General features: G+C 47.3%; 1 pseudogene; it reads right to left on the bottom strand.

Moving 5' to 3' along the window:
- The window catches only part of LOC119379459 (transforming growth factor-beta-induced protein ig-h3-like), a 183,299-nt pseudogene that overhangs the window by 81,063 nt on the left and 79,134 nt on the right, over positions 1-23,102 (bottom strand).

The following is a 23,102-nucleotide window of genomic DNA, read 5'->3' on the forward strand; positions in this document are numbered from 1 at the left end:
TGATCAAAAGAAATTAAAGCACCGTGCCGAGGAAGTTTTAATAAGAGTGCATTACGAAAAAAAATGCAGCAGTGCAGAAACCGCACTCCAGCTGTTTACGCGCTGGCAACGCCAAAAAAAGAACTGTTTGTCAGAACACAGCAAAATATTTGCAAATTCATTGTAACGTTGGGAATATTAAGGAGACAAGAAATAGGAAATGAAACAATTAAGTAGTGATGTCAATAATTTTTGATGGTCTATTTTCTACGTATCGTAAGATAAGATGCACCTTACCTACAGCACGCCGATTCGCCCGTGCGTTCGGCTGCTGGCGTTCCGAATCAAGACGTCGCGCACAACTTCCAATTACCGTACACACAACTTCTATTACACATGTCAACCAGTTGAACAGCAAGCACGGTGCGCAAGTAAGGTATGCGTCAGCGATCAGTCGAAGGACGCAATGCTGAATTTTCTCGATGTTCGATAACGTTCTCGAGTGCAGTGAACCTGAACACCGACTGCAAAGCTAGCGCAAACAGTCAAGATTCACCAAATGTCGAAGTAAATGGCATCTCGCACGATGTCACTGCACTAATGCAACTATGTTTACAGATCCGGACCTAGCGAGCACGCCCGGGTGTGACACGAAACGAGACCGATGAAGCCATGAAGAGAGTTCGCGAGCACATGGCAACATTCGCCGTACGTTTCATTAGTTACACCGCTAACCGCGCAGTCGATCCATACCTGTCGATGACTCGAAATCACTTCTAATATCCTCTTGAAGAAACACACACACATAATGCCGTTCTGCCGAACGTAACACGGCACTGAGGCTAAAAGATCGGTCACTTCTCAACACACGCTAGCAACGCGCCGGACGGTCTGGAAGGGACATGGCCGCCGCCACCCAATGTTGCCCGCGTGCAGCCTACCTTTGCGGTACTCTGATTTTCCAGTGACTCTACACGCAATGAATGCCCAGATCTTGTCAAAAGCGCGCCGTGCTTCGAACACAAGAGACCGCGCAACGCCACCACGTCTTGTTACAATCAGCGAAATATCGGAAGATGAAAATACCATGAATGACCCGCTCGCTATGTAGAACCGCTTTCCATGCTTTTCTGGAGCGCGTCGAGGGCGTGCCTCTTCTTCTGGGCATTGTCTGAGGATGCGAACTGTGCCCAGTTCGCATCCTCAGTCGAATGCGAACTGGGCGCAGGTGTCTTGCACCTACGCTTTCCTTCATTCGAATACGCAGCTCACAACCTATTATTTCTTTGATTATATGTTTGTTGTCTTGAACGCAAGAAAGCTTCGGTGGAATAGCGAAGCGTGACATTGTTTCAAAAAGTTATACCGCGTGTGGCGACAGTGAGGCGTTATCTGGCATGTCCTTGGAGTGGAATAGACTGGAGTATGCCAGGTTCGCACAGGATGAACACACAACAGCTCATACAGTCGTTTGCCTTCAGAGGTGTTGATGTACGCCATTCCTCTGAACTGGCTATGCTTCAGAAGACTACTACGCGTCGAATCTGCGCGTTTCGTTTGTTTACTAACGTAATAAAGACGTCCCTTATACAGTGTTTGTCTACATTCAACTATACACCTTGAACAGATCACGCGTTTTTCGAAGGTTGAATTCGTGCTCAACTCCGTTACAAGGAGCGATTCCAACCCAGCGCTCGGTCGTTGTAACTAACAGCGTTGACAATTTTTGCAAAGGGGATAGCAATGCGTGCTATGACAAGTGCAAAACATCAAGTACCTTAGACTACAAAAGAGCAACACAGCACCCGGAAACAGCGAAATGAAGCGGAAGTAAATGTAATGGAGACTGCGCATTGCAGTCATCGCCCTGCCGACAACATCACGTTAGAAAGACAAAAGTGCATAGCAGGCATTGGCGCTTTTTTTTCAGCTCTTATTCCGTGCGGAATGGCAACGCAGCACGGTCGCGCCACGGGGACTCACCGCACACCTGATGCCAAAGCCGCTACTCTTTGCGCGCATAAGAGCTGCACACGGCGGCCGACAGGCGTGGTCCGTACTTTTGACTGCGAGGCTACCGCAAATATTTTGGATCTTATATCAACCACTCATCCTGATAGCCTTACTAGCATTCTACATTCGTGAAATTAGCGATCATAAAGTGAGCCGTGCCGCCTTCTCCTTAACTACCATTTTACGCCGTCCGTAGAGGAAGGTAATCCGTGAATGTGACAAACGGCACTTATGCTGCAAGAACCGAGAAACTGCACGATTTTTACGAAACATTGAAATCGAGTTTTCATTTGCAGTCTGTAGAAAATGTCTCTTTTCAAAGACAAGCTTAATGCTCAAGTATATCCCAACAAGTATCGTTCCAGCTAACCGACATCAGCCTTGGTTTAATAAATCACTTAAAACTCTCTAGAACAAAAATATGCGATTGTTTCGATCCGCAAGAATGAAACCCATACCGGGCGCACGGGAGAAATATTATGAAGGTGAATACGCGCACTTGAATACCATCTGCAAATATCATCACAACCTTCATTGCGTAAGAAAATAACACCCAAAAATTCTGGCATATGCTCAGTCACAACGAAAGAGGTGATCACTTATCCGACTTATAGTGCGCTAAAATCGTTAAATCACCTTTTTCATCTGTTTTCACTATAGAATCCAACCCGCTTCTTCTAGATTTTTACCTCAGCCTTGCCAGAGATGCTTGACATCTTCTTTTACGTACACGGTATCTGTTGTTTAAGCGGTAGCCTCGAATTCTGATCGTCTGCTAGCCCTCATAAAATTACTTCAACACACCAAAATAATTTCTTCTTTTTTAACTTTGCTGTTTATATTAACCTGTCGACTGAATGGAAGGTGGGAAGGGTTGTTCCAGTCTGTAAATCAGGTAATAGAGATTCACCACCCAACTGCCGCCCAATTTCCATAAAAAGCATCCGTTGCAAGCTGATGTCATATCCTCTCACATACTGGATTTTCTTGACTCAAATATTACATTTCATTCATCAAAGCATGCTTTTCGAAAAGAATTGTCGTGTGAAAAGAAATTAGTCATGTTGGTTCATGACTTACATTTAATTAAATCTCGGTGCGAAAGTGACGTCTCGTCTTCGCCTTTGACAAGCTCGCTCACCAACGGCTACTCCTAAAACTCTCACACCTTATCCTTGATCCCAATGTTTTAAGGTGTATTATACAATTTCCGACTAACTGCTTTCAGCTTTCGCAAATAAACAGCGATGCTTCTAATCCACTTCAAGTGACATCGGGCATTCCATAAGGTTCTTTGTTAGGGCCCCTCCTTTTTTTAAATATATAATAATGATCTGCGTCTTCGTGTCTAATAATATCCGCATATTTGCGGATATTATTAGAGTTGTCTAGAGCTGTGTTGTGCATTGCACCATAACTAATGACAACGACCAAATTGTCTTTCAAACTGACACTAGTCAAAGTTGGTCTGACGACTGGCTAATGCTATTAAACTCCTCTAAGTGCCGGGCTATGTTAATAACCCGCCATCGCAATCCGCTCGTCTCCTCTTAGGTAATACATAACATGCCTGTCAAATCTGTTAAGTTTTTCAAAAACTTAGGCGTCACTATATCTAACGACCTTGACTGGTCTTCACATATTGACAGCATTATAACATCTCCAAACAAAAAGCTAGGATTCTTTAAATGTCACTTACTAAAAGCTCATCCTCACTTAGACCTGATAGCACATAAGATTTTATCAAACCAGAAGAAGAAGGCAGAAGAAGGAACCATCAGGTTTCTCGACTTGCGGCTAAGCTTTTCAAGTTCTCATGTGTGCTGGAAATGGGAGCCGCGCGCCAGTAAGCCCTTACTTCCCTTCTCTTCCACTCACTCAAAACTTGTGAAAAGAGGGGTTGCAAGCACGTGCCTAAAGGATGCTTTGCACAAGTCTTGCCATTATTTAGTACAAGAAAGCTTTCAATCCCAACTTAGTCGACTTCAGCAGGCAGGGTATCCGGGTTATATCACTATGTCAGTGTCTAACTCTCTATTGCAGGCAGTCAAGAAGTCCCAGAAGGAGCGAGTCCAGAATGAACCGCAGAGCCAGAATGGGAATTTTTGTAGGACCGCTGCGATACCGTACTTTCACGACGTCTCCCATCGCCTGAAAAAGATTGGGGGCCGTGTCGGAGTGCAAGTAGTTTTACGGCACCCCGCACGTTGTCGCTTTGCAACGCAAGAAAGAAAAAAGGTGACGGGAACAAGTGCTTGCACAACTAACCACAGAAACAAGTTTGTGAATTGTGTCGAAAAAGTGGTGTACGAGATCCCGCTCTCATGCGGAAAGAAATACGTAGGCCAGACGCGAAGGTGCCTTAATCAAAGACTGCGGGAGCACAACAACAATGTGCATAAGTCGGTACAAGGACACCTAGGCTTGCATTGTCGAGATTGTGGATGCCAGCCGAAGTTCTGTGAAACCAAGGTTGTCGCTAGGCGCAATAATCAGATGACTCGTGAAATCATCGAGGCGTCTGAGATTCTTCGCCTGGGGGATGACTGCGTCAGTATGGCATCTTTGGGACTAACGCAGTAGGAAATACCGTATCTGAATTTGTAATGCAGGGATATACTATAGGTGCGTGATTCATCGGCATGAGTGTTTTTCATTATTATAATATTATTTTTATATCTGTTCTTTTATAAATTTTTGTAAATATTTTCGGTTTGTTTGTAACTATGATACGAGATTGTTTAAAAGCATCATGTGTCCATCCAATAAATTCAGTTGTAAGTTTGCGCTTGTGTTCGTGTGATTCAGTCTTCGTCCTCAAAGTGGTGCGCAATAACGTAACAACCAAACTCGAATACGCTTCTTCTATCTGGTACCCGTATGAAATTTGTCTCGCCAACGCTCTTGAATCCGCTCACAATCGCGCTATACGCTATTTTACTCAGCATATTCATACATCATGCAGGGAAATGCAGCGATGGCACAGTGGGTAGAGCATCAGCTTCGTTTGCAAGAGGTCCGTGGTTCCAATCCCGGTGCCGGACAATTCCCAACCGGATTTTAAAAAAAAAATCCGCGTGATGATGGAATTGTGTAAAAAGGCCTGGGGTGCAGCCTCACTGGCGACCACAGCCAGCAATGCACTCCCTCACCAGAGCGGGATTGGCCACCCTGGTGTAGTACTTGGCCACTACCTCCCACATGAATACACCAATTAACCCTCGGCCCTCAGTCCCCAGCGGCTGCGAAGCAACTGACCAAGGCGGCGGTCAGACCAGCGACGCAGCAGAGGGTGCTAAGAATCCGGATCTTCGCCTCCTACTAAAATTTATATAGTTAATAAAAGCAAACAAACTGCTGCCGGTAAGAATGGCCTGTCAATAATGGCATCAGCGCTAACTTAATTTTACAACTCACAACGTAAATCTGAAAAGAAAACGTCATATTGACCGAGGAGCGGGTGTAGTTTACTGGCTGTTACTGCCAAGATTATTAGCCGTTTCTCGCTTTTTCCAAAGGGCGACATGTGCAGAGGCTTTATGTCGACTCTAATCTCATTGGATAAATACGCGCGTACAAGTGATTGAAATTTGTGATGGTTTTTCGCGCAGCGTACAGCGCGGCCGTGCCAGCCCACTGATTTGACGCTGTATCATTAGCTACAACTACATAACAGCTGGGCCAAAAACTAATGCAGTGCGCGGGGAAAATATGCCACCATATTGGTTTAGTACGGCGTACGAATTGACTAGTCTGTGTTCTCGCATACGAGTCAAAGAAGTGCCGGCGAGTGCGACCGGCAGCGGTTGGTGACCGGAGGCGTTTGCTGGAAGCGCGTCGCATCGATGCTCATCGCTTCTTTTGCGGACAGCGTACACAAGAAAAAATGCTTGACTTACGTTAGCCGATGCCACAGCTGTGCTGTAAAGCCATTCGTACTCATCGGAATCGTGTATCCTGAAACCCAGAAGCGCCGATGACACGCATGAACTCGATCGGTACGCTATGCCTAACCTTTGGTGGAAATCATGGTGGTAGAATATGATGGTGGTAGTCATACCTGATGGGGCTTATCTTGACGCAGGCCGCAGGTAAAGTTTGTGCATTTTAGCTTTGCATGCATTTTCACTGTTACCGTAAAGTGCCGCTGAGGTAAGTGAGTGTGCAAGAATTGCCAGAGTTGCATTTAGCGTGGAGGTATCAAGCGACGGCTGTTTTTGGTCTACCCGCTGGAAGGGGCCATTGCGCAGCCAGAGCTTACTTACTTCTCGAAAACGCGCGGCGACGTAACACAGTTAGTAGTTACTGTTGCTGTTCACACCGACACCTCTAGACTTGCAAACGTCACAATACAGGAACACATCATGGATGTAAACCTAAGTACGTGCGTAAATTGTAAAGGTTACGGCTGCTGTGCACCACAAAACTTGAGGCGGTTGTTGACGCCGCATGAATAAAAAAAGCGTGCTAGAAAGCGTAATGGTCGGCGTTCGCTTCTTTGAACTGTAAACATATTTTTCTGCACATTCAACAGGAAAACATTAGAAATGGGGGGGGGGGATTTCACATAATGTCACGTGCACTTCCATCGTGCCACCATCATCCACCATCATCCAGCTTGTTCACCAAGCCATCCACCAAAACATTTTTTCATCGCCACCATCAGCCAGCATTTTCCACTTAACACCAAAAGAAGCTTGCCACCACCACCACCGTCTGCCACCATTTTTTCCACTCTCGCCTCACCAGCCATTATGACCACCACAGCTTCCACCACATCCACTATTCTTTCCACCTTGTCCACTATTGTTTCCACCATGTCCACCAAGATTTCCAGCATCCACCAACCCACGATTTTCAATAGGGAAGATGAAGGTGGTACAGGCCTACGCGCCTACATCGAGCCATGATGATCAACTGGTTGAACGCTTCTAGGAAGACGTAGAATCAGCAATGAGTAAGGTAAAGACACAGTATACTGTACTGATGGGCGACTTTAATGCAAAGGTAGGCAAGAAGCAGGGGAGATCATGCAGTTGGGGAATATGGCATCGGCTCTAGAAATGCCAGAGGGGAGTTACTAGTAGAGTTCGCAGAACGCAATAATTAACGGATCTTGAATACCTTCTACAGAAAACGGACTACTCGTAAGTGGACGTGGAGGAGTCCTAATGGCGAAACTAAAAATGAAATAGACTTCATAATGTGCGACCACCCGGGCATTGTACAGGATGTGGAAGTAGTTAACAAGATCCGATGCAGTGACCATAGAATGGTAAGATCTAGAATTCAAATAGACGTCAGGAAGGAACGGCAGAAACTGATACGCAAGAAGCCGATTAATGAACCAGCTCCGCGAGGGAAAGTACAGGAATTCAGAGTTTCACTTCAGAATAGGTACGCGGCTTTAACCGAGCAAACCGACCTTAGCGTTGACGCAATGAATTATAATCTGACTAGTATCATTAAGGAGTGTGCAGTGGAAGTCGGGGGTACAGTCGTTAGACGGGACACTGGTAAGCTATGCCAAGAGACGAAAAACCTCATAGAGAAACGTCAAGCCATGAAAGCCTCAAATACAACAGACAAAATAGAGCTGGCGGAGCTTTCGAAGTTAATCAATAGGCGTAAAGTAGCCGACATAAGAAAGTATAATATGGAGAGAATTGAGCATGCTCTAAAGAACAGAAGAAGCCTCAAAGCTACGAAGACAAAATGTGCATAGACAAAAGTCAGATGTATGCATTAAGGGACAAGGAAGGGAAGGTCACAACCAATATGGATAGAATAGTTGAGGTAGCGGAAGAGTTCTACAGAGATCTGTACAGCAGCCGAGACAGTCAGGATGATAACGTAAGAAGCAGTAGTATCCCAGAGGAATCTGACATCCCAGCAGTACTGACAGGAGAAGTAAAGAAAGCCCTAAAGGGAATGCAAAGAGGCAAAGCCGCTGGTGAGGATCAGGTAACATCAGACCTGTTGAAAGACGGTGGAGATATTTGTTAGAAAAACTGGCCACCCTGTATACGAAGTGTCTTTCGACGGGGAGGATACAAGAATCTTGGAAGAATGCCAACATCATCTTGATCCATAAGAAAGGGGGCGTCAAGAACCTGAAAAAGTACAGGCCCATCCGCTTACTGTCCGTTGTCTACAGCTATTTACAAAAGTAATGGCTAACAGAATTAATACGATATGAGTTCAATCAACCAAGGGACCAGGCAGGATTTCGTACAGGTCTCAACTAGACCATATTCATACTATCAATCAGGGGATAGAGAAATGCGCGGAATACAACCAACCCCTATACATAACCTTCATAGATTACGAGAAGGCATTTGATTCGGTGGAGACATCAGCAGTAATGAAGGCACTGCGGAATCAGGGCATCGACGAAGCCTATATAACATAATGGAAGAAATCTACAGCGTATCCACAGCCACTATATTCCTCCATAAAGAAAGCGACAGAATCCCAATAAAGAAGGGGGTACGGAAGGGAGACACGATCTCTCCAATGCTATTCACCGTGTGTTTACAGGAGGTTTTCAGGGCCCTAGATTGGGAAGAATTAGGGATAAGAGTTGATGGAGAGTATCTCAGTAACCTACTATTCGCGGATGACATAGCATTGATGAATAACGCGGGAGTCGAATTACAGCTCAAAGTAGAAGAGCAGGTCTGAAAATTAATATGCATAAAACTAAAGTAATGTGGAACAATCTTGGCAGAGAACAGCGCTTTGCGATAGGTGGCATGCACTGGAAGTTGTAAAGGAGTACGCTACTTAGGACAGTACTAACCGCGGAGCCGAACCATGAGAGTGAAATAACTAGAAAATAAGGGTGGGATGGGGCTCATTTGGCAAGCATTATCAAATCATGAATGGTAGTCTACCAGTACTCTCATGAGGAATATATAGCAGCTGCATCTTACCGGTACTTACCTACGGAGCAGAAACCTGGAGACTTACAAAGAGGGTTCAACTTAAATTGAGGACGACGCAGCGAGCGATGGAAATGGAAAGGAAAATGATAGGTGTAACCTTAAGACAGAAGAGCAGAGTGGGTCAGGGAACAGACGGGGGTTAAGGATATCATAGTTGAAATCAAGAAGAAAAATGGATATGGGCCGGGCACGTAGCACGTCGGCAGGATAACCGGTGGTCATTAAGGGTAACTGACTTGATTCCAAGAGATGTAAAGGCGTGAGGCGGAGACAGAAAATTAGGTGGGTAGATGAGATTAAGAAGTTTGTAGTATAACGTGGCTGCAGAAAGCACAGCACCGGGTTGATTGGCGGAACATGGGAGAGGCCTTTGCCCTGCAGTGCGCGTAGACAGGCTGATGATGATGATGATTATTCATACATCAGCGTATGACGATGAAAAGCGGCCTCCCATTTACTATCTTTTTCGTATAGACGTCGCATTTCCAACTTATTCCACATAATTTCTTACAGTCCCTTCGCACTCGCACCTCACCGACAGCACGAGTGTCACACTGCACAGCGCATTGCCACAAAGTGCGCACTGTCACACTTTCGTCTTCACTTTTCCCTTGTGTAGACTGGAACGGCCTTCCTGACGCTGCGATCATCTCCTGCTCATGTACCTTCACGTCTGCGTTTTTTTTCACCTTAACAATATTTTATCTATTGTAATTCCACTCGCCCTATTGCAAAACACAGCGCCACTGGGTACCAGCGTCCAGTGCCATGACTGATTATGGGCCCAGCGTCGCGCTGGATACTGGGCCGCTGGAGCGATGTTTTACTGGGAGGCGCTAGGTACTCAAGCGCAAAACGGCTCTACAGCGTTAAAACGGTGATGCCCACGTGCCCCACATAAATATATTAGTAAAGAAAGTCATATAGAAAGGATTAGTGCAATAAAAAAAGAAGAAAATGAGCTATTTGAAAAAAAAAAAAAATTTTTACCACGAGGATTCGAACTCGGCACCTTTCAATTTCCAAGCGAGTACTCTACCACTGCGCCACGCTTAAACATGTACGTACTTTCGTAAAAGGGCTAGTCAATACAGTAAGACAGCGTTTCCTTTCATATTTTGATGTCGCGTATTCACGGAAGACGCGATCTTCCTTTCAAATCAAGCTTGCTCTTTATTAGACACACAAAGGGTTGGTGGCAACGAATGAAATGCCCAAAATGGGAAGAGTCTAAGTTTCTTTAAGAATTCCCGTCTTAACCTCCGAAAAATATCAAATGGACCGAGGAGCAGGGTACAGTTTGACGGCTGCTCCTGCCGATTTTTAATAGCCGTTTCTCGCCCTTGCTAATGATCAACATGTACAGAAGCTTTACGATGACTCGTTCGATAAACACGCGCCTACATGAATTCATACGGAGTAGTTTTCTCGCGCGAGCGACATTATTACTGCGGAGCGGGCGTGCCTGTATTCTGATTTGCAGTTCTATCGACCACTACAACTATAAAACCGCTCAGCAAAAACAAATGCAATTTGTTGAAAAAAGATGCCGGTGTGTTAGTTCACTAACGCGTACCAGTTGACACGTATGTGTTCTGACGTATGAGTCAGAGAAGTACCGGCGAGTGCGGCCGGCTGCTTTCGGTGAGCCTGCGTTCGTTGCTGAAAGCGCGTCGCATCGAGGTCATCGCACCTTGTGCGGACACCGTACACAAGACAAAATGGTTATTTTCAGTTAACCGATGTCCACACTGTACTCTACAGTCATTCTTACGCGTCGGAATTGCGTATACTTAAACCAAGAAGCGCTGGTGGCATGTAGATGGACTCGGCCGGTACGCAAGACCTAACACTCGCTGGGAGTCGCACTGGGTAGAACCGATCTCGGCGCAGATGAGTTGCGATGGGTGAAGTTTCTGCATTTTGGCCTCGGATCCTTTTTACTGTTACCTAACGTATAGTTGAAGTAAGAGGAAGTGCAAGAATGGCCGGAGATGCGTTTCCGGTGTGGCGATATCGAACGACGGCTGTTTTTCTGGCCTCCGTTGAGAGGGTCGCGAAGCCAGAGCTCATTTACTTCTCGCCAACTGCACGGCGATGTAACGATTTGCTCTGTGTGTTCAGACCGACGCCTCGGACTTATAAACGTTACAATATGAAGTCATTACCGCAACACATCACGGATGCAAAACTGATGTATATGCGCGGCATGCACGAAATGTGTATTCATTGCTGCTACGTGCTCCGCAAACATTAACGACGTTATTGGCACTGCATGAATAAAAAAAAAGCGTGCTAGAGAGCAAAATGATCAGCGTTGGCTGCTCTTGGTTATTAACATATTTTTCTCCACATCCGACAGGGAAACATTAAAAGTGAACGTGATTTCACTTATCACGTATATCATGAAAAGCAGTGCGCATCTCATCGTCTTTCTCTGCCGCTATAATTTGTGACACATGTTTGGGACCGTAGGATAGCATCTGGTGGTACCATCGAATCAAACATTCGATATTGAATGATACCAAAGCATTCCGCCGCGCACAATACTGAAAGCAGCGCGCGGCACTGGCAGAAACAGTACAGGCTCCAGTATGTGCCAGCACACGCCAGTGAGAATTCGAGCTTCTCCAGCGCTTCCCAGTGAGCGCCAGCGTCACAGCGGCAAAGCCAGTGCCGTACCAGGTGCGACCCAGCTCTTTCCCTGTGCGTTCACTGGAGTCCCAGTGAATCCGAGCGTATACCAGTGTTCCCAGTGCGACCCAGTGCCAAAAAAACGTACTGATATCACGCTGGGGGTACTGGAACGACGCTAGTTTTTGCAATAGGGAATACCCCTGTTTGAGGCCTTAATGATTGAAGAACGAAGGAATCCACAAAGCAAAATACTTAAAAAAACCTCATTACCGTTCTTAAAGAAGTGGCCATGTGTTTGAAATAAGGCAACTGCGTACTAGGACGGACCTATTCGCAAAACCCTTTTTGTTAGAACCATTAAAGAGTGGAACAAGCTGTATCAAGTGCAAGTATGTTGTACAAATGGAGATTTGATTGTGTCAATGCAGTAACCCCCCTGCGGTAGCGCCTTCGGGAACCGCAGGCTAGTCTCGGAATAAGGAAGAACTCGCGTATTCTAAGAGCCTCCCTGGGAATTATTAAGACGGCAGCAGTAGCTGTTTGTGCCATCACATCGCGCGGCGGTAAACATAGATGAGACCGCCTGGACTTCTTTTATCACGTCGAAGAAACGTCTCGAGAACGATATAGAGCGTTCCTGAAAAGTACGGACGAGAGAAAGGCTTGTTTTCTCTTTTCCCCGGTCGAAAGCGCCCGTGCGCTCGTTCAGTGGTGAATGAGGCGACGGCACATGACTGTCTCTCATGATCTCGGCTCAGCTCCTATTCGCTTTCTTATTGTGCGAGAGGTTCCGGCATCAGTGAAGTGACCATAGGATATAAGCTAGAAAATACCGAGAACCCCTGAACTTTTGGGTGCATTCGCTACTCCGGTGGCTTGGCTTCGAATGAACCCATTAATTGCCATTATTAGTGAGCCGCCATGCAGCAGCCCATGCTCTGACGGAGCCTTTGGTGACACATCCCGGTGGTGGTCACTGCTGCTATAACGTCGCAGAGCGTTCCTTCGAGTCGTGAAAGTTCGTGTAGCAGAAATAAGTGGAAGAAGTGAAGTAAATATGGGAGCGGAAAGTAACTGTTTAGAGGGGCAAATATTTGTGCAATACGAATCAAAATTACCGCACGGCTGAGACACCCACTACCGCCACATTACCTAATCAATTTCCATCTTCTGCAATCTCAAAATTTTACTCTGCGCTGGATAGCATAAAAATTGGTCTGCATTTACTAGCACAATAAAAGCTCGCAATGCCTCAGTGGCAGCAAGAACCTGGTGGCGGAGAGCAGGGAGTGTGCTTCAACGCAATTTCATGTAGCCACTAAGTCCAGCATGCAGTGCGTTTAGCCAAAGTGAAAAAGAATTTTGACGAGAAGAACCATTGTGTTTCTTTATTGCACGAATATCCAGAACAGCTCTGGACACAAAGCACCGGCGCTCGCAAGGACCAAACTTGGTTGTCAGCGCTGCTGGCTTTCGCAGTCCCTCTTGCATGTGCCATGTGTAAAACCCACGGCTCCCGCGTGACTCACTCTGGGATGTTGCGCGAATGAACCGCCACGAGGCTTTCTTTGTCACAAAACGTCCAAGCTGTATTCGTGCCATCGCAGCAGAATCGTCAGAGATGTTCGCAGTTTTTGTAGAGCATTCGCATTTAAGAAAAAAACGCCATCCGGATTAAAACAAACTACGTAGGGGTTCAGCTTGATCGCCACTGTAATTCTTTTACACTGTTCAATTTTACCGTCACGTAAGCCAGGTGATGACGCGACTTCCCTCGCGGTGCAGCTGAAATGCACTAAATCACCGATATTCTAAACCGCATTCCGTACGCATATCGCACGCGCTAAAAAGCAGATAAACTCTTAAAATTAGTTATCCTGCAGAAAAAAATTCTCCGTTGCACAAAGCACTTTGTTTGCCCAGATAATGCACTCGGTGGAACGACAAACAAATGAAAGATTAGACTAGTCGAACCTATTTGTCGACCGCCCATCAGTCATCACCCGCTTTTGTTAATTTCCTTAATTATTTTTTACAAGCTAACTTTAGCAGTGAGAAAATATGACCGCCTCGGCGCAAAGTTTTTCTGTGAAGTGTATTACTCTCATAGCACCTTTATAGAAACTGTAGTGTTTTCATACATTTACGTGCCATTGAAATACCCCACGGTGGTCTAGTGGTTATGGCGCTCGACGGCTGACCCTAAGGTCGCGGGATCGAATCCCGGCCGCGGCGGCCGCATTTTCGATGCAGGCGAAAATGCTTGAGGCCCGTGTACTTAGATTTAGGTGCACGTTAAGAAACCCGAGAGGTAGAAATTTCCCAAGTCCTCCGCTACGGCGTCCCTCATAATCCTATGGCGGTTTCGGACGTTAAATTCTAACATTATTATTAGTGCTATTCGAATCAACTCAATTTTTTACGTACACATACGCATGCAGACTATATGAACCTCAGTGCTGTGCGAGAGTGCCTGCAGTAATAAGTACCCCAGCAAGAGATCACGTAAATGTATTCAGCTATATATACCCGAATTTTTTTAGGAGTCTAGCAACACATTTTTCATCGAGGCAGACGCCTAAGAGCGCGAAAATACTGACACTGCGAAGAGGCTGGTCCAGCCTTGAGGAAAGCTCTTTCTTGGCGATCTTTTTTAAAACAATTTTCTGTGTAAACGTGTGGTGATTTTAATAATAAACCTTAATTATATCCCAATGATCACCGTATGCGCCATCATTGGAGGCAAACTAGGCCAAACTTGTTCCGCAGAGAAGTGTCGCTGTATATCTACTTGTTGTGCACAATCCTTGTTTAAGACGCTCAAGAGATCTCAACGCCGAGAATAATGTTTTACAGAGCTACAGTGTAAGGATAATCTTTACATTTACCCAGAATTAAAAGTGGCACTGCGAAGCTTCTGTGGCACCTGGGATGTGCCGTATTCGGATTGGCATCGTTCATGACGACACCACGAACACGCCTGTCGCTTGCAGTGCCTTACAGTGGCTAATTTTCTAGATAAACAGCCTGTAATGGGCTATTTCTTCATAGAATCCTACGGAAAAAAAAAGTTTTATATACTTAAAAGTAGCGACAGGCGACGAGCTCAGCGTTCACCCTGCGACAGTTCGTCGTCTGTTTCTTCGCCATTGCGCTGCAGGCGCTTGAACTTTTCTTCTAAGAAGTTACACGGGTGAATGAGATCCGTTAATAAAGGTTTTCTTTTACAGTTTTATATGTTGCAGCCTTATCCACGTTCTAAACCGAGCTTCGCCAACTCCAGCCAACAGAGCCTCGCAGACACATATACTGTCATTTCCGTGACGGCACAGCTACCCTTATGAAGCTCAAGTTCGCATATAGGGTGGCGCCAGCTTTCCTTCTCGGTATTAGTGTGAGAAACCCGAAGGATGAAAGAATAGGCAACGGCAGAGCGCCGCTGACGGATGACTACGTACTTCTGCAGCCGTCCACGCTGACGCCAACTCGAATTGGGAGGTCGTTGTGTAATGACTTGAGGTATTGGCCGTCTCGCAGGTCGTGGCTGTAGTAGACGCCGTCCACGATGTGATAGGCGAGGAACTCTCAAATAAAGCATTTCTTACATGCCCAGCTCCCTCGTTCTTTGCTCATGGCACTACCGTCATTATGGCAATACGCTGCTTGTGCTGTCGCCTTGTTCTGGCAGCAGGGTTACCGCAGTCAAGCCTCTACTGGGCTGACTTTGCACTTTGCGAATGCACTTTGCGAATGCTCAGAGAGCAAAGACGCAATTACTCGGCACAACAAAAGGGAACCAGCATTTCGACAATACGTTTGTTGTTCAATACCGGTGCTTGTTAATACTGAACTGCTTAATGGAACCAACAACGCACTTTAACGGTTTAACGGACCAATCAAAATCTCATCCTCGGAAGTGTTTCCAACCGCAGCACTTACTTCTAAAAGCGCCTAGAAATTTTGTAAATAGATTTTTTTCGATTTAGTCACTCTCTTAATTCAATGTAAGAAAAATTAGCCGAAATGCTAGTTCTATCCGTTTATCAGCCCCGAAAATTCTTACTTACTCCGTCATAGCGGAGTGAAGACGGCATATGTCGTCATTGTGCTCCCGTTGATAAGAGTCGGAGCATGTAAACGGCGTGGCCGTATACTCACCTCGGAGTTTCCCGTCACGTGGGCACTCTCCATAGCACTTTTGTAGCCACAAGCGTGCGTGTGTGTGCGTAAGCGCGTTTGTTTAGCGTGTGACACTCCAGTGCACCGAGCTGTTACAACAGCCGATTAGTGTTTGTGTGAACTTGTAGAGTTATTTGAACGGCTTGACCGCGCTGTACAGAGGCAGTTCAACTCGCGCCAGCGTCCGTCCGCGAACACATCGAACTGGCTCTACCGTGTCAACGTGCCGATTACGAATCACTACGAAGAATACTTTCAGTGGTAGCAAAAGTAAGCTGCTTCTCGGAGTGTCGACAACTTGGAAGGACAATGCTTGGCTACATCGTCGGCCTCAAGCAAAATACGCTGGCGAAACAAAGAATATGTGTCACAGAAAATAACAGCTGAGTTTAAATTCTCTTTCGCGCCATTCGACCACCGCTGTCAAACGCCTGGCGCGAAGGCGAGCACCGATACGAGGGCGACCGAGCCACGGTGAAGCCGTCGATGCACTGCGAGCAGCAGGGGCAGTGACTGCGAGCCGTCTCGCTCGTTGTAAGCGCATCACTCCGTGTAGCCTATACACCGCGGATAGCGGACACCTATTTTTTTTTGTGTGTAAAGTAACCACAACGAAAGCTGCATAGCTGCTTGCATTTTGCGATCGCCAGCGGTCGCCTATCGTATAGCCATGCTCCTGAGAGAAGCCCAGCGACGCCGTCGGCAAGAACCCAGTAGCGGCGCGTCGCCGCTGTTCGTTGCCGGTGTTGCTGAATGTTTGCCGCTGAAATGTGTGTGCGCGCCACTCGTGGTTTGTGTATGATTAGGCGCCTTTACGGACTGGTGCACAGTATGTAACCCAGGTTTGATCCATACGACAGAGTGCCAGCTGATAATTCGAATTCGCTAATTAAAAAGGGCGTTGAATATTAGGTGGGTGTGTATTAACAGATCGGTGTGCTTCAGGGCTATCTATAAGGGCACAGTAAATTTACTCTGTGAATGGTTCAATAAGGTTAAGAGCTGGGCTAGTTGGTGACTGATCATTATACATATATTGTGAACTAGCGCACTTTGGAGGGGACAAAGGGGACAAGAAGGCAGTAGCGAGTGTCGTGTCCTTCTTGTCCCCTTTGTCTACGTCCAAACTGCGCTACTTCACAATATAGATACACTGTGAATGGTTACTGCTCCATTACGAAGAACGCAAGTGTCCCATTGGCGCTACATGGCGGCTCAAGATGTGGTGCCTATATATACGCTATCACAAACGAGCGCTTAAACCGCCTTCGAAAGCCCCGTCAAATCACGGCGCCAAGAGAGCCCGCGCCGCAAGATGGCAACAACGTTCGCCTCTCCAAAGCGCGCCCCCTCCGGAGAAGGTGGCCGCCGAGACAGCATAGCTCCCGCGCAAGATCTGGAGAGATCTAGGCATCAGCGCGGCTGCCGCCGACACATCCGGGAACATTCTCATGCGTTCCCAAGCCTGCGTGGTACTTTCAGCTAATGAGACACGTTGAAGATTCTCGGACCCGGGCGCACCGAGACGGGACGAGAGGGTAGTTCGGTCGGCCAGAGAAGATGTGTTGTGCTATGATGCAGTGCAGTCAGTGAGTCAGAATAGGGAGAAGTGCTGAGAGGTGACGCCGTGCGGTCAGCGTGTTTTGAAGAGATGCCTCCAAGAAGTAATGCCGAGAAGGAACCGACTGCCGAACCACTGGTCGGCGCTCCAGTCACCGTGAGCACATCCGCGAGCGTGGTTCCTGGAGTTGGCAGCAGGACTGGACATGCCGGTGAACATTCTTCGGAGCCGGAGGTTGTATTTGAGCGCAAATAATTATTTATTCCTCATTCCTGTTAAACTCGAGTTGTATTCCAATTTAATGGGGTCATGAGCCACCCCTCGGGCTTGGCGTAAAAAAAAACCCTGGAATGAGTCGGACTCTTCACAGGAAATATAGCCGAAAGAATTTTTCGAAAAGGTAAAGTAGCACCGGCGATATAGCGATCGCTACATTTACCAGACGCATTCCCTCTCAACTCGTTTCATTCCGGAGGAGAGGGCAGCACCGTTCGAGGTACCCCCCTGCATTACGTCACCTCGCATCATTGTTGTGTGGTTTCCTTTCCGCGTAACTTGGCGGTGTTGACGGCTGCTGCTGGCAAATAATAGTTTCGGTCGGCTACTTCTCGCTGTGCGGCACATTCTGGCGCGGTGTATCGCCTATAGGGTCTAAGCGCTGACGGATCTTTATTTGCATTTATGCGTCCTTACTTTGCTTATGTCGCATTGATACTGTGGTTACTCGTTTCGTGACACCAAATCGAAATTAAACTAAAATGAAAAGCCGGCAAGGCCTCAATGTGACCGATTGGTACGACATGTGCACTCAATATACACTTTTAGATAACGACCTGGCCAAGGCGGTCTGCCTCAACGCACGGAAAAAATCCCGTGCGGAGAAAACACGACGCAAAAGAAAAAAAAGGAAGAAAACGCAATTCTTTTTAAGCGTTTAAGCGGCCGCTGTGAACGGGAGGAAACGAGATAAAATGCCATTCGACCTTCGGACGGCTGCAGCCCGCCTGCTCGTCGGCAAGAGCGAGGAAATCAGACAGTCAGACGCGTTGGAATCAAGAAAGATCGGAGAACGCGTCGCGTCGTATGCGCGCGCGAAAAAAAAAAAAGCAAAAAAATTACACCATCTCCCGCTAAAGGGGACCATGAGGCGATGCGAAGCCGGAGCACTTGCACGGTGGCTTTCCGTTGGCGTTCGTTGGGCATGCTACCGACCTCACGTCGCGGAACGCGAAGAGGAACACTAGGCGCGTCGTGTCTTCCCTCTAGCCTGGCCGTTAATTTTCACAGGGCGAGCGGGGAACGCGGTCGACAGGCGCGCGAGAGTGGGGCAGCGTAGGAGAGGAGAGAGCTCATCGCGGCATTGCGCAGGAGAGAATTTCGGCATGTCGAGCCTGCATTTCAGAGGAGTCAACCGAAGCTAGCGCTGGACTGAACGCGCGCAGCGCTCTACCCGCTTTATATTCACACATGAAGGAGAGGAGACTAGATCAGGAAGAGAGTAGCGCAGAAGCACAAGTTGTTGGGCTGGTCGATTCATGTTCATTCAGAAGCCACGTTTGTGGTTATTTAGCGCAAAGAAACAACAAGGGAAGGGTTAAGGGGAGCGCAAAGTTTCGACTGTTTATTCCAAATTTACTGCAGTGCTATATATGCAATGACATGCCCGGAAAGCAAGGCATACATCGAACAGATAACGTTTTGTGTAATCCAATACATAGTATAGACATGCGCAAAGGGCAGGCTCATAACGATCGGATAACATCTTTATCACAACCTGCGATGCAAGAACGTGCTCTACCTGCGAAAGGAACAAGGAAGCCTCACTAATGCATAATAAACCTCGTGCTTTATATGAAAAGCTTCCAACAGTTCTCGAGCAGTGGTGTCCCATGCTTCTCCCCAGAATCTGAATATATAGCACTGCAGAAAATTTGGAACAAACAGTCGAAAGTTTGCACTTCCCTTAACCCTTCCCTTGTTGCTTCTTTGCGCGAAATAGCCACAACCAGAGTAGCCACAACCAGAGTAGCGCATGTTCTTGCAGAAGCGAGAACGCAGGAGAAGCGCAAGCAGGTGCTGGTAGAGAAGTGGAGAGAGTAACGCGCAGCTATTGGAGAAGGGAAGGAGGAGAGTTGCGCATGCGTACTGTAAGTGCGGACGCCAACGCCAACGCCGCAGGACATACCCCCGAGCTAGAGATGCTTCGCATCTAAAAGAAAGAACGCGAGAAGAGAGTCGTTTTAGGCTGGCCCAGCAGCGTGCGGGATGCCCAAGCAAAGCCGTAATCCCATAACGTTTGGTAATATACACAGCGGCAGGCTCACTTGAGTCGCTGTTTCATTGTCACACAATATCGCACCCTCAGTAAGACATATTACACTGTCGTCAAACCATGCATTTCCCTTCCAGCAGCGAGAGCAGGCACAAAATGCGCACACGTGGCCGACACAGTTCGGCAGTTCAGATCGGCAGTTCAGATCACACTTCGGCTTCTGAAGTACCATCGCCAAGGAATTTGATCTGAATGTTTTATTTTTAGTTCGAAACAAAGTTGGAGGGGCATGTGCTGCAGTGGACAGGAAGATAACAGGAAGGTCGGTAGGGAAGGTGTGCTCAGTGAATCACTGTGAACGCTTTGTCTCTTATGCTTGCTGTGTTGTTTACAGCATTCCCGTCTCTTGTGGAAAGAAATATATCGGCGCATGCCTCAACGAAAGGTTGCGTCAGCATAATAGCAACTGAAAGGGTACCCCATCTTCACATCTGCCTTCACATTGCTATACATGTGGTTGTAATCGAGGTTTTGAAAAAACTGGGCAGCTACGCACCAGTGGCCTGAAGACTGAGCACAGCTGGTGGCTTTCCCCTCCTCGTTTCCCTCCTCAACGTCACTTCCCTTTCCCGCCCCTTGCTATACACGACTATCGTATGCTTCCGCTTTGCACAGCTGCGCTGAGAGGTGGCCGGCCCTGGCTGGAACTGAGGCAGCTTCGCTGTTCAAAAACGGAATGTCATCTTCAGACACGTGGATAAAAACGCCCGCTAAATCTACGAGGCATTTCACATTAGCAAGGGTCATGATTCTTGCATCCATCAGCCTAATAGATTGTGAAATCACCCTTCTCGAACAATTTCGCACATAATGGCGGCGTTCATTGTGTTAATTCAGAAGTGTTAATTTATTCAGAAGTGTTAATTAACACTTCTTTCCTTCATTCATAGCGAGGGTCTCGTTCTGGCAGACTTGATGCTTTCAGGTGGTATGCGAGGGATTATTGGTCAGCTGCCAGCTCGTAATAAGTTCACGTGCTACGTGACGCCAACAAGGCAGAAAAAGAGTGTGCCACACTCGCCGTCATGGCTACTGGCGGCGCTGACTGACGCTCCCACGTTTAAATGCACACATATACCTTATAAAGTGGACGGGGGATGGCCGCCGCGGTAGCTCAGTTGGTAGAGCATCGGACGCGTTATTCGAAGGTCGCAGGTTCGGTCCCTGCCCGCGCAAGCTATCTTTTTCGTCCACTTTTCTTATCTTCACAATTACCTTACATTTATTACTAAAAACATCCCCTGATACCTTCCTTGGCGTTATTGTCTTTAGTTTCCCATTAATATGGGTCTATTGTAAGTTACACAAGGGAAATCACGCTACACTATGGAAAATCACAGCATCCCACACGGTCTCGTTTTCGCCGAATGGGGCACAACAGGCAACCTTACAGGAAGAGTAAGAATGCTGGTGTACTAGAGGAAGCACTACGAGGCACCATTCTCATGGTGCCACGCGTAAAACATGCAAGCACCTTTGAGGGCAGTGATGTTTTTCTGGTATAAGCTTGAGTTCCTCCGGCGGTACTTTCGAAAGGGCGTCGTTGCTGGGCAGGAACAGCGTGCGCTGGCCGCCTGCACAGTGACGACAGTCAGCGACGGTGAGCGTTCAAAAGGGGAGAGGCGGCTTACGTCGAAGCAGTTCGGAAACACCCGTGCCCGTGACGAGCGTAGAAAGCCGTCGTACTTTGCGCAGTCAGACAGCGTAGGTCAGCACAGTCCCGATCAGCGGCAGGTGCCAACGGCCCACTAAGCACGTGCACGACGCCGCCGCGCGGGCCGCTGGCGTCCGCCACTACCACCCGCTGCCCGTTCGCCGTCACCCACCTGGCAAACATAAGTCGAAAGCAAGAACATCACCTCAGAATCATTATAAACGCAACATCGACCAGTTCATATCATTCGGTTTGCACAATCTGGGCGACTTTTTTCTAGCGTTACTACCTTGCCTGTTAAATACTTCGTACTTTCAATATAATAGTGAAGACATGGCGTACAATCCTTCTAAATCACTCGTAGTTCACATAGCAACACATTCGGCTTGCTAAGTGTGATGAAATGAAGGATGGTAATTTAACTTCCGTGTCAGTTGTCGCTCGCCTCCTCATGTGAGATATTTCTTCGCTGAGGTAGTCGTATTCAGCAAAGCGTTCTTCGATCAGCAGGAAGGAGCTCCGAGCTACTCGTTCGCTTTATTTATGCAACATCAGTAATGAGAAAGCCAATGTCTCATGGCAGGAGGATGCAAACTTGCACCGTAGCGCCGAAGCCGTGGCGGAATTGGAGGTCACCTTTCAGTGCCGAAGAAATAGCGCAGCCTGATAGACCGTGTACGAAAGACGGCCATAGCCAGCGGCTGCCTTGAATAGGCTCCTAGGTCGCACACTAGGATGCTCAGGATAAAAGTTCTCCTTTCTCTCAGTTACACAACATAGATCTTCACACATAGCAATGGCAACTATCAAGACATTGACAAGCTCAACTCTCTACTGCAGTAACCATGAATAAATGATCCTAATTCCAAACAGTAGATGCCTTCGAAAACGCCCATAGTGCGCACACAGCACATTCCAACTAAAACCTGGGGCAACCTTTGGCATATGCACGTGCGCGTTACGAGAACCCATCAGCCCTTTCTTTGTTCTCTTAACAACTAGCTCAGATGATATTTTAAGAATCAATCGTTTAAAATAATTAACCAACTTTTAAGTATTCCTCTTCATTGAATGTTCTTAAGCGAGTTGTAGAGCCTGGCAATTATTATCTGAAAAACTGTTACGGTTTTAAGTTTCTGGCTGCAGAGAATTTGCGCGAGGTACGAAGGATCATCTTTAATGAGCATCCCGTTTGAAGCAGTAGTAAGTCCCCTCGTTACAACCACTCTATCTCACCCTATTTTAACACGAAAGTGATTTATGCAGGGGTTACACCAAGACTTCAGTGACGTATTTCCGTCACGAAATGACGTCGAAAAAATGTGCCGATCAATGGCAAAGAAAAAAAGTTACGTCAACGGGCATCGAACCCACGACCGCTCGGTCCGCCACAACAGATGCCGGGCGCACTATCCACGGCGCTACGGTCACAGACGCCAGGGGCTTTACAAAACGCGCCTTTTATATCTACCACTTTCCCGGTCGGCGGGGTGGTGCTGCCCTCTGGGAGCGGAAAAGTAAGTAATTCATCATTATGTGGCTTCCGCGATTAGTACCTGCAACGCGTTACACGTTCGTCCCATTCGCGCGTTTTCAATAGAAATGCAATTTTGTCAATGTCTTAACACACCGGGAGGTGGCGACCTTAACGCAAGCGTCGTGAAAGCGTCGGCCTCGCTCATAGCGTCGCGCTAATCAAACCAAAAATAGCTATGCGACGCGCGCCTGCCTCACCTGGCTTTCCCCGCCTATACGCGCTCGCCCCAAAAAAAATTGTGGCCGGGCTATCGGGGCGGCAAC

This window comes from Rhipicephalus sanguineus, chromosome 1, assembly GCF_013339695.2.
Source record: "Rhipicephalus sanguineus isolate Rsan-2018 chromosome 1, BIME_Rsan_1.4, whole genome shotgun sequence".
In the NCBI taxonomy this organism is placed as follows: Eukaryota; Metazoa; Arthropoda; class Arachnida; order Ixodida; family Ixodidae; genus Rhipicephalus; species Rhipicephalus sanguineus.